Genomic DNA, 12,066 nt, shown 5'->3' with positions numbered 1-12,066 from the left:
GTGTATCACTACTATAGAGATTCAACATAAATAGACCACTCTTCAAGGGTGCATGACCATAAAAGATATTACTCATATAAATAGAACAACCATTATTCTCTGATTTAAATGAATAACCGTATCGCATCAAACAAGATCCAGATATACTGTTCATGCTCAACGCTGGCACCAAATAACAATTATTTAGGTCTAAAACTAATCCCGAAGGTAGATGTAGAGGTAGCATGCCGACCGCGATCACATCGACTTTGGAACCATTTCCCACGCACATCGTCACCTCATCCTTAGCCAATCTTCGCTTAATCCGTAGTCCCTGTTTCGAGTTGCAAATATTAGCAACAGAAACAGTATCAAATACCCAGGAACTACTGCGAGCATTAGTAAGGTACACATCAATAACATGTATATCATATATACCTTTGTTCACCTTGCCATCCTTCTTATCCGCCAAATACTTGGGGCAGTTCCGCTTCCAGTGACCAGTCCCTTTGCAGTAGAAGCACTCAGTCTCAGGCTTAGGTCCAGACTTAGGCTTCTTCACTTGAGCAGCAACTTGCTTGCCGTTCTTCTTGAAGTTCCCCTTCTTCCCTTTACCTTTTTTCTTGAAACTGGTGGTCTTGTTGACCATCAACACTTGATGCTCCTTCTTGATTTCTACCTCCGCAGCCTTTCGCATTGCGAAGAGCTCGGGAATTGTCTTATCCATCCCTTGCATGTTATAGTTCATCACAAAGCTCTTGTAGCTTGGTGGCGGTGATTGAAGAATTCTGTCAATGACACTATCATCAGGAAGATTAACTCCCCGTTGAATCAAGTGATTGTTATACCCAGACATTTTGAGTATATGCTCACTGACAGAACTATTCTCCTCCATCTTGCAGCTGTAGAACTTATTGGAGACTTCATATCTCTCAATCCGGGCATTTGCTTCAAATATTAACTTCAACTCCTGGAACATCTCATATGCTCCATGACGTTCAAAACGTCGTTGAAGTCCCAGTTCTAAACCGTAAAGCATAGCACACTGAATTATCGAGTAGTCATCAGCTTTGCTCTGCCAGACGTTCATAACATCTGGCGTTGCTCCTGCAGCGGGTTTGGCACCCAGCGGTGCTTCCAGGACGTAATTCTTCTGTGCAGCAATGAGGATAATCCTCAAGTTACAGACCCAGTCCTTGTAGTTGCTACCATCATCTTTCAATTTAGCTTTCTCTAGGAACGCATTAAACTTCAACAGAACAATAGCACGGGCCATTTATCTACAACAACATAGACATGCAAAATACTATCAGGTACTAAGTTCATGATAAATTAAAGTTCAATTAATCAAATTACTTAAGAACTCCCACTTAGATAGACATCCCTCTAATCATCTAAGTGATCACGCGATCCATATCAACTAAACCATGTCCGGTCATCACGTGAGATGGAGTAGTTTTCAATGGTGAACATCACTATGTTGATCATATCTACTATATGATTCACACTCGACCTTTCGGTCTCAGTGTTCCGAGGCCAGATCTCCATATGCTAGGCTCATCAAGTTTAACTCGAGTATTCTGCACGTGCAAAACTGGCTTGCACCCATTGTATGTGAACGTAGAGCTTATCACACCCGATTCTCACGTGGTGTCTCGGCACAACAAACTTTCGCAACGGTGCATACTCAGGGAGAACACTTATACCTCAAAATTTAGTGAGAGATCATCTTATAATGCTACCGTCGATCTAAGCAAAATAAGATGCATAAAGGATAAACTGTTGGGGAACGTAGTAATTTCAAAAAAATTCTTACGCGCACGCAAGATCATGGTGATGCATAGCACCGAGAGGGGAGAGTGTTGTCCACATACCCTCATAGACTGAAAGCGGAAGCGTTAGAACAACGCGGTTGATGTAGATGTACTTCTTCATGATCCGACCGATCCAAGTACCGAACGCACGGCACCTCCGAGTTCAGCATACGTTCAGCTCGATGACGTCCCACGAACTCCGATCCAGCAGAGCTTCACGCGAGAGTTCCGTCAGCACGACGGCGTGATGACGGTGATGATGTTGCTACCGACGCAGGGCTTCACCTAAGCACTGCTACGATATGACCGAGGTGGATTATGGTGGAGGGGGCACCACACACGGCTTGGAACAATCAACTTGTGTGTCCATGGGGTGCCCCCCTCCCCCGTATATAAAGGAGTGGAAGAAGGGAGGGGCCGGCCCTCTCTATGGCGCGCCCTAGGGGAGTCCTACTCCCACCTTTCCCTAGTTGGAGTAGGAGAGGAAGGGAAGGAGGAATAGGAGAGAAGGAAAGGGGGCGCCCCTCCCCCCAAACTATTCCAATTCGGCCTCCTGCCCAAGGGGGGCGCACCATCCCCTTGTGGGCTGGTGTGCTTCCTTCTTATGGCCCATAAGGCCCATAACTTCTCCCGGGGGGTTCCGGTAACCTCCCGGTACTCCGGAAAAATGCCCGAACCACTCAGAACCTTTCCGATGACCGAATATAGCCTTCCAATATATCGATCTTTACGTCTCGACCATTTCGAGACTCCTCGTCATGTCCCCGATCTCATCCGGGACTCCGAACTACTTTCGGTACATCAAAACACATAAACTCATAATACCGATCGTCACCGAACGTTAAGCGTGCGGACCCTACGGGTTCGAGAACTATGTAGACATGACCGAGACATGTCTCCGGTCAATAACCAATAGCGGAACCTGGATGTTCATATTGGCTCCTACATATTCTACGAAGATCTTTATCGGTCAAACCGCATAACAACATACGTTGTTCCCTTTGTCATCGGTATGTTACTTGCCCGAGATTCGATCGTTGGTATCTCAATACCTAGCTCAATCTCGTTACCGGCAAGTCTCTTTACTCGTTCCGTAATGCATCATCCTGCAACTAACTCATTAGTTACATTGCTTGCAAGGCTTTATAGTGATGTGCATTACCGAGAGGGCCCAGAGATAACCCTCTGACAATCAGAGTGACAAATCCTAATCTCGATCTATGCCAACCCCACAAACACCTTCGGAGACACCTGTCAGCATATTTATAATCATCCAGTTACGTTGTGACGTTTGATAGCACACAAGGTGTTACTCCGGTATTCGGTAGTTGCATAATATCATAGTCATAGGAATATGTATAAGTCATGAAGAAAGCAATAGCAACATACTAAACGATCAAGTGCTAAGCTAACGGAATGGGTCAAGTCAATCACATCATTCTATAATGATGTGATCTCGTTAATCAAATGACAACTCATGTCTATGGCTAGGAAACTTAATCATCTCTGATTCAACGAGCTAGTCAAGTAGAGGCATACTAGTGACACTCTGTTTGTCTATGTATTCACACATGTACTAAGTTTCCGGTTAATACAATTCTAGAGTGAATAATAAACATTTATCATGAAATAAGGAAATAAATAATAACTTTATTATTGCCTCTAGGGCATATTTCCTTCAGTCTCCCACTCGCACTAGAGTCAATAATCTAGTTCACATAGCCATGTGATTTAACACCAATAGTCCACATCATCATGTGATTAACACCCATAGTTCACATCACCATGTGACTAAACACTCAAAGGGTTTACTAGAGTCAATAATCTAGTTCACATTGCAATGTGATTAACACCCAAAGAGTACTAAGGTGTGATCATGTTTTGCTTGTGAGAGAAGTTCAGTCAACGGGTCTGCCATATTCAGATCTGTATGTATTTTACAAATTTCTATGTCAACAATGCTCTGCACGGAGCTACTCTAGCTAATTGCTCCCCCTTTCTCCAGATTGAGACTTAGAGTCATCTGGATAAGTGTCAAAACTTGGCTCGATGTAACCCTTTACGATGAACCATTTTTTCACCTCCATAATCGAGAAACATATCCTTATTCCACTAAGGATAATTTTGACCGCTGTCCAGTGATCTACTCTTAGATCACTATTGTACTCCCTTGCCAAACTCAGTGTAGGGTATACAATAGATCTGGTACACAGCATGGCATACTTTATAGAACCTATGGCTGAGGCATAGGGAATGACTTTCATTCTCTTTCTATCTTCTAACGTGGTCGGGCTTTGAGTCTGACTCAGTTTCACACCTTGTAACACATGCAAGAACTCTTTTCTTTGACTGTTCCGTTTTGAACTACTTCAAAATCTTGTCAATGTATGTACTCATTGAAAAAACTTATCAAGTGTCTTGATCTATCTCTATAGGTCTTGATGCTCAATATGTAAGCAACTTCACCGAGGTCTTTCTTTGGAAAACTCCTTTCAAATACTCCTTTATGCTTTCTAGAAAATTCTACATTATTTTCGATCAACAATATGTCATTCACATATACTTGTCAGAAATGCTGTAGTGCTCCCACTCACTTTCTTGTAAATACTGGCTTCACCGCAAGTCTGTATAAAACTATATGCTTTGATCAACTCATCAAAGCGTATATTCCAACTCTGAGATGCTTGCACCAGTCCATAGATGGATCGCTGGAGCTTGCACATTTTGTTAGCACCTTTAGGATCGACAAAACCTTCTGGTTGCATCATATACAACTCTTCTTTAAGAAATCCATTAAGGAATGTAATTTTGACATCCATTTGCCAGATTTCATAAAATGTGGCACTTTGCTAACATGATTAGGGCATACTTAAGCATCGCTACGAGTGAGAAAATCTCATCGTAGTCAACACCTTGAACATTGTCAAAAACCTTTTTTGACAAGTCTAGCTTTGTAGATAGTAACACTACTATCAGCGTCCTTCTTCCTCTTGAAGATCCATTTATTTTCTATGGCTTGCCGATCATCAGGCAAGTCAACCAATGTCCACACTTTGTTCTCATACATGGATCCCATCTAAGATTTCATGGCCTCAAGCCATTTCGCGGAATTTGGGCTCATCATCGCTTCCTCATAGTTCGTAGGTTCGTCATGGTCAAGTAACATGACCTACGAGGTTCGGTAGTAACTTGATCTGAAGTTACATGATCATCATCATTAGCTTCCTCACTAATTGGTGTAGGAGTCACAGGAACAGATTTCTGTGATGAACTACTTTCCAATAAGGGAGCAGGTACAGTTACCTCATCAAGTTCTACATTCCTCCCACTCACTTCTTTCGAGAGAAACTCCTTCTCTAGAAAGGATCCATTCTTAGCAACGAATGGCTTGCCTTCGGATCTGTGATAGAAGGTGTACCCAACTGTCTCCTTTGGGTATCCTATGAAGACACATTTCTCCGATTTGGGTTTGAGCTTATCAGGATGAAACTTTTTCACATAAGCATTGAAATCCCAAACTTTAAGAAACGACAACTTTGGTTTCTTGCCAAACCACAGTTCATATGGTGTCGTCTCAACGGATTTAGATGGTGCCCTATTTAACCTGAATGCAGCTGTCTCTAATGCATAACCCCAAAACGATAGTGGTAAATTGGTAGGAGACATCATAGATTGCACCATATCTAATAAAGTACGGGTCTGATATTCGGACACACCATTACGTTGTGGTGTTCCAGGTGGCGTGAGTTGCGAAACTATTCTGCATTGTTTCAAATGAAGACCAAACTCGTAACTCATATATTCTCCTCCACGATCAGATCGTAGAAACTTTATTTTTCTTGTTAAATTGATTTTCCACTTCACTCTGAAATTATTTGAACTTTTCAAATGTTTCAGATTTATGTTTCATCAAGTAGATATACCCATATCTGCTCAAATCATCTATGAAGGTCAGAAAATAACGATACCTGCCGCGAGCCTCAACACTCATCGGACTGCATACATTAGTATGTACTATTTCCAACAAGTCTATTGCTCCATTATTCCGGAGAACAGAGTCTTAGTCATCTTGCCCATGAGGCATGGTTCGCAAGCATCAACTGATTCATAATCAAGTGATTCCAAAAGCCCATCAGCATGGATTTTCTTCATGCGCTTTACACCAATATGACCTAAACGGCAGTGCCACAAATAAGTTCCACTATCATTATTAACTTTGCATCTTTTGGCTTCAATATATGAATATGTGTATCACTACGATCGAGATTCAATAAACCATTCACCTTGGGTGTATGACCATTGAAGGTTTTATTCATGTAAACAGAACAACAATTATTCTCTGACTTTAAATGAATAACCATATTGCAATAAACATGATAAAATCATATTCATGCTTATCGCAAACACCAAATAACATTTATTTAGGTTCAACACTAATCCTGAAAGTATAGGGAGTGTGCGATGATGATCATATCAATCTTGGAACCACTTCCAACACACATCGTCACTTTACCCTTAACTAGTCTCTATTTATTCTGCAACTCCCGTTTCGAGTTACTAATCTTAGCAACTGAACTAGTATCAAATACTGAGGGGTTGCTATAAACACTAGTAAAGTACACATCAATAACATGTATATCAAATATACCTTTGTTCACTTTGCCATCCTTCTTATCCGCCAAATACTTGGGGCAGTTCTGCTTCAAGGGACCAGTCCCTTTGCAGTAGAAGCACTTAGTCTCAGGCTTAGGTCTAGACTTGGGCTTCTTCACTTGAGCAACAACTTGCTTGCCGTTCTTCTTGAAGTTCCCCTCCTTCCCTTTACCCTTTTCTAGAAACTAGTGGTCTTGTCAACCATCAACACTTGATGCTTTTCTTGATTTCTATCTTCGTCGATTTCAGCATCATGAAGAGCTTGGGAATCATTTTCGTTATCCCTTGTATATTATAGTTCATCACGAAGTTCTAGTAACTTGGTGATAGTGACTAGAGAACTCTGTCAATCACTATCTTATCTGGAAGATTAACTCTCACTTGATTCAAGTGATTGTAGTACTCAGACATTCTGAGCACATGCTCCCTAGCTGAGCAATTCTCCTCCATCTTGTAGGCAAAGTACTGTCAGAGGTCTCATACCTCTCGACACGGGCATGAGTATGAAATATCAATTTCAACTCTTGGAATATCTTATATGCTCTGTGGCATTCAAAACATTTTTGAAGTCCCGGTTCTAAGCCGTAAAGCATGGTGCACTAAACTATCAAGTAGTCATCATACCGAGCTTTTGTAAAAACGTTCATAACGTCTGCATCTGCTCCTGCAATCGGTCTGTCACCTAGCGGTGCATCAAGAACATAATTCCTCTGTGCAGCAATGAGGATAATCCTCAGATCACGGATCCAATCCGCATCATTGCTACTAACATCTTTCAACTTAGTTTTCTCTAGGAACATATCAAAAATAAAACAGGGAACTACATCACGAGCTATTGATCTACAACATAGATATGCAAATACTATCACGACTAAGTTCATGATAAATTTAAGGTTCAATTAATCATATTACTTAAGAACTCCCACTTAGATTGACATCCCTCTAATCATCTAAGTGATCACGTGATCCAAATCAACTAAACCATGTCCAATCATCACGTGAGATGGAGTAGTTTTCAATGGTGAACATCACTATGTTGATCATATCTACTATCTGATTCACGCTTGACCTTTCGGTCTCAGTGTTCCGAGGCCATATCTGCATATGCTAGGCTCGTCAAGTTTAACCCGAGTATTCTGCGTGTGCAAAACTGGCTTGCACCCGTTGTATGCGAACGTAGAGCTTATCACACCCGATCATCACGTGGTGTCTCGGCACGACGAACTTTGGCAACGGTGCATACTCAGGGAGAACACTTGTACCTTGAAATTTAGTGAGAGATCATCTTATAATGCTACCTTCAATCAAAGTGGAATAAGATGCATAAAATATAAACATCACATGCAATCAATATAAGTGATATGCTATGGCCATCATCATCTTGTGCCTTTGATCTCCATCTCCAAAGCACCGTCATGATCACCATTGTCACCGGCGCGACACCTTGATCTCCATCGTAGCATTGTTGTCGTCTCACCAACTATTGCTTCTACGACTATCGCTGCCGCTTAGTGATAAAGTAAAGCAATTACATGGCGATTGCATTTCATACAATTAAAGCGACAACCATATGGCTCCTGCCAGTTGCCGATAACTCGGTTACAAAACATGATCATCTCATACAATAAAATTTAGCATCATGTCTTGACCATATCACATCACAGCCCGCCCTGCAAAAACAAGTTAGATGTCATCTACATTGTTGTTGCAAGTTTTACGTGGCTGCTACGGGCTGAACAAGAACCGTTCTTACCTACGCATCAAAACCACAACGATATTTCGTCAAGTTAGTGTTGTTTTAACCTTCACAAGGTCCGGGCGTAGCCACACTTGATTCAACTAAAGTTGGAGAAACTGACACCCGCCAGCCACCTGTGTGCGAAGCACGTCGGTAGAACCAGTCTCGCATAAGCGTACGCGTAATGTCGGTCCGGGCCGCTTCATCCAACAATACCGCCGAATCAAAGTATGACATGCTGGTAAGCAGTATGACTTGTATCGCCACAACTCACTTGTGTTCTACTCGTGCATATAACATCTACGCATACACCTGGCTCGGATGCCACTGTTGGGGAATGTAGTAATTTTAAAAAAATTCTTACGCACACGCAAGATCATGGTGATGCATAGCAACGAGAGGGGAGAGTGTTGTCCACATACCCTCGTAGACCGAAAGCGGAAGCGTTAGAACAACGTGGTTGATGTAGTCGTACGTCTTCACGATCCGACCGATCCAAGTACCGAACGCACGGCACCTCCGAGTTCAGCACACGTTCAGCTCGATGATGTCCCACGAACTCCGATCCAGCAGAGCTTCGCGGGAGAATTTTGTCAGCACGACGGCGTGATGACGGTGATGATGTTGCTACCGACGCAGGGCTTCGCCTAAGCACTGCTACGATATGACCGAGGTGGATTATGGTGGAGGGGGGCACCGCACACGGCTTGGAACAATCAACTTGTGTGTCCATGGGGTGCCCCCTCCCCCGTATATAAAGGAGTGGAGGAGGGGAGGGGCCGACCCTCTCTATGGCGCGCCCTAGGGGAGTCCTACTCCCACTGGGAGTAGGATTCCCCCCTTTCCCTAGTTGGAGTAGGAGAGGAAGGGAAGGAGGAATATGAGAGAAGGAAAGGGGGGCTGTCGTGGTTCTAAGACTGACAGTACAATGGGGGTAGGTATGAGGAGGCAAGATCCTAGCTATGGCGAAGTTGTACAGACGAGTTTTACGAGTTCAGGCCCTTCGCGGAGGAAGTAATAGCCCTACGTCTCGGTGCCCAGAGGCGGTCGACTGGATTATGCGTGTGTGTGTGTGTGTGTGTGTGTGTGTTGCAGGGGGTGCGAACCCTTGTGCCAGAAGAGGGGGGTGGCTTATATAGAGTGCGCCAGGACCCAGCCATCCTCCGTTACCAAGAGTTCAATGTACATAAAGAGGAGGCGTTACTGATAACGCCAGCCTTAAATGCCTTAATGGCCTTAAAGACTACAGAGTGAACGCTTGTCCGTTGCTGTTCTGGATGACTCCTGGTCTTCAATAAGTCGAATGGATTCTTATATGGTCGAGTGGTCGAGTGACCTCAGGAAAGAGGGGTCTCCGAGTGGCTGGTAGGTCGAGTGGATTGCACTCGACACCTTTGTTGGGCCCTCCCTGTCGTCTCTTGAGCTTCTTTGCTTCTAGGACAGTGACCTTGGATAGGGCGTATAGGTCAGGCCTATGACCCTATCCCAGGTCTATGTCATCATCATTAGGCCCCGAATGGATTGAGGTCTGAGTGAAAAGAAGGTTGAAGTTGATCTTGCTTCGTCTCTTGTGTTTCAGAACTATTCATTTTTGAACGGAGGCCAGTGTTGGAACTTCGGCTTCGTTTCAGTCGCCTTGATCGATTCAGAAATTGCCGATTGGATTTATAATGTCATCCGTCGAGTGTTGTTTTTGACGCGAAGTCTTTGGCGCGACTGGTTACAGCGTATCCCAGATTTCACGGGATTTGAAATTTCGGGGAAGCGCGCGGGGCGGAGCGCGCCGTGGTGAGCGGGGTGGATAAACAGGAACGTTTTGATTTCTGCGCCACCTTTTTCGCCACGTATCCCGCGCGCGAGTGTTCAGGGATTTGATAGGATCGCCCGGGCCCACGCGTCAGCCACTCGGAAGTGGGCCTTTAAAAGTGACGAGACCGAGGCGTCTGCACTGTGTGCGTCCATTCTCCTTCTTCTCCCTCTATCCCCCCACTGCATCCGGCTCCTCTGCTCCCGACGCCGCCGCCCCGTCACCATGGGGAAGGAAAAGACGGCGGCGCTGGAACGCGTGAAGAAGGCGGCGGGGACGGCGAAAGGCAAGAAGACGAATCGGGGGTCGTCGTCGCGGTCGAGACCGCCGTCGGGTTGGGTCCAGGGTGATTGGATCCGATCCTCGATTCGGCAGGAAGATTTGGACGAGCTGGCCGAGTCTGGGCTGATCGTCCACAAAGCTGCGCGGTTGCCGGAGGGGGAGACGGAGCCGCAGTCGCGACCGGGTGGGTGTGTTTTTCTCGCCACCCATGTCGACCGCGGTTTCTCGCTTCCTCCGCACCCTTTTTGCGGGGTTTCTTGAATTTATTTGGGGCCCAACTCCATCATTTTTCTCCCAACACCATCACATATCTTGCCGCGTTCATGTCCATGTGCGAGAATTTCTTGGGGTGTCGACCGCATTGGGGTCTTTTCAAGCACATTTTCACCATCCGCTCCCCGACAGTGAAGAAAGCAAATTCGAATGATGAGAAAACCCACGTTATCCAGATGTGTGGGAGTTTGGGTATCCAGAAGAGGAAGAGGAGTTCTTTCCCTTCGATGACTCTTCCTGAGTCAGTCAGAGGCTGGCAGTTGACCTGGTTCTACTGCCAGGATATCGCGACCCTATGCCAGTCGACTGGACTTCCCCATTTTACCTTCGATCATGTTCAGGCCCCCTCTCCGTTGAAGGTGACCGCCACGAAGAAGGCGGAGACATCCATGCTGGTCAAGAGGGTGGTCCAACTAATCAACCAAGGCGTAACCGGCATGGATTTGTTGAAGGTATTCCTCAGTCGGCGCATCCAACCGCTCCAGGCTCCTGACCACTCTATGTGGATGTATTCCGGAGCTGGTGACACCGCTCGGGTTCATCCAGAGGAGGTGCCGGCTAAAACAGTGGCCCAATGGCTGAGGAGTATTACAGGAAACAAGGACAACCCCAGGGGCGCCAGGAGAGTCGATCATTTCAGCGACAGTAATCAGCCAGACAAGGTTCGGCCGCTACAACCGATTGCATTTCGATATATTTTCCGACTATTTTTGAATCCGACTGATTTCCACTCGACTTCTTGTCTTGTAGATTTATACAGAGATGTACTCGATGCCCAATGGTGAACAAGCTCTGGAGCAGGATCATGAGGGCGAGGATAGCGCGGAGGAGAGTGGTGAGTGGGAGTCGCCGGACGACGATGATGAAGACAAAAGCGACGAGTCAGACGACGAGGAGGTAGTCGATTCACCGCCTCGTTCAGAACGTCGATCCAAGCAGCACCATGATCTAGCGGGCAGGCGCGGTAAGGCTGTGGCCTCGAGCGCTCAAGCACAGAAGCGCGCCCGGTCTTCAACTCCGGAGCTGGCGGAGAAAGTCACCAAGCAACCCAAGATCAATCCCTCAAAGGCTCGGAAGACCTTGCCTAAGATTAAGATGGACGTTCTTGTTGCCTCTGGGTAAATGCTCTTTCCATGTTTTCTTGCTCCGACTGATTTTCCTGTTTTGACCGAGTGGATGGTGAACTTTTCTAGCCCAGCCTCTGCCGCAACTGATATGGATATCGACAAGGTCCCAGACGACAAGGAAACCAATGACGCGGCTACCTCCAAAGCTAGTAAGTCTGCTCGACTCAAAGTTATTCTGTCGATTGGATTGTTCGTCAGTTGCATCTCTGATTTTTTCTGTTTGTTGCAGCTCCACGAGACGTTGTCGTGCTTCCAGACGATGAAGAAGAAGTACCTCTGAGGGATACATCTATGGACTGGTGCAAGCATCTCAGAGTTGGAATATACGCTTTGATGAATTGATCAAAGCATATAGTTTTATACAGACTTGCGGTGAAGCCAGTATTTACAAGA

This window comes from Aegilops tauschii, chromosome 7 (assembly GCF_002575655.3).
Source record: "Aegilops tauschii subsp. strangulata cultivar AL8/78 chromosome 7, Aet v6.0, whole genome shotgun sequence".
Lineage (NCBI taxonomy): Eukaryota > Viridiplantae > Streptophyta > Magnoliopsida > Poales > Poaceae > Aegilops > Aegilops tauschii.
This window is presented reverse-complemented; position numbering follows the sequence as displayed.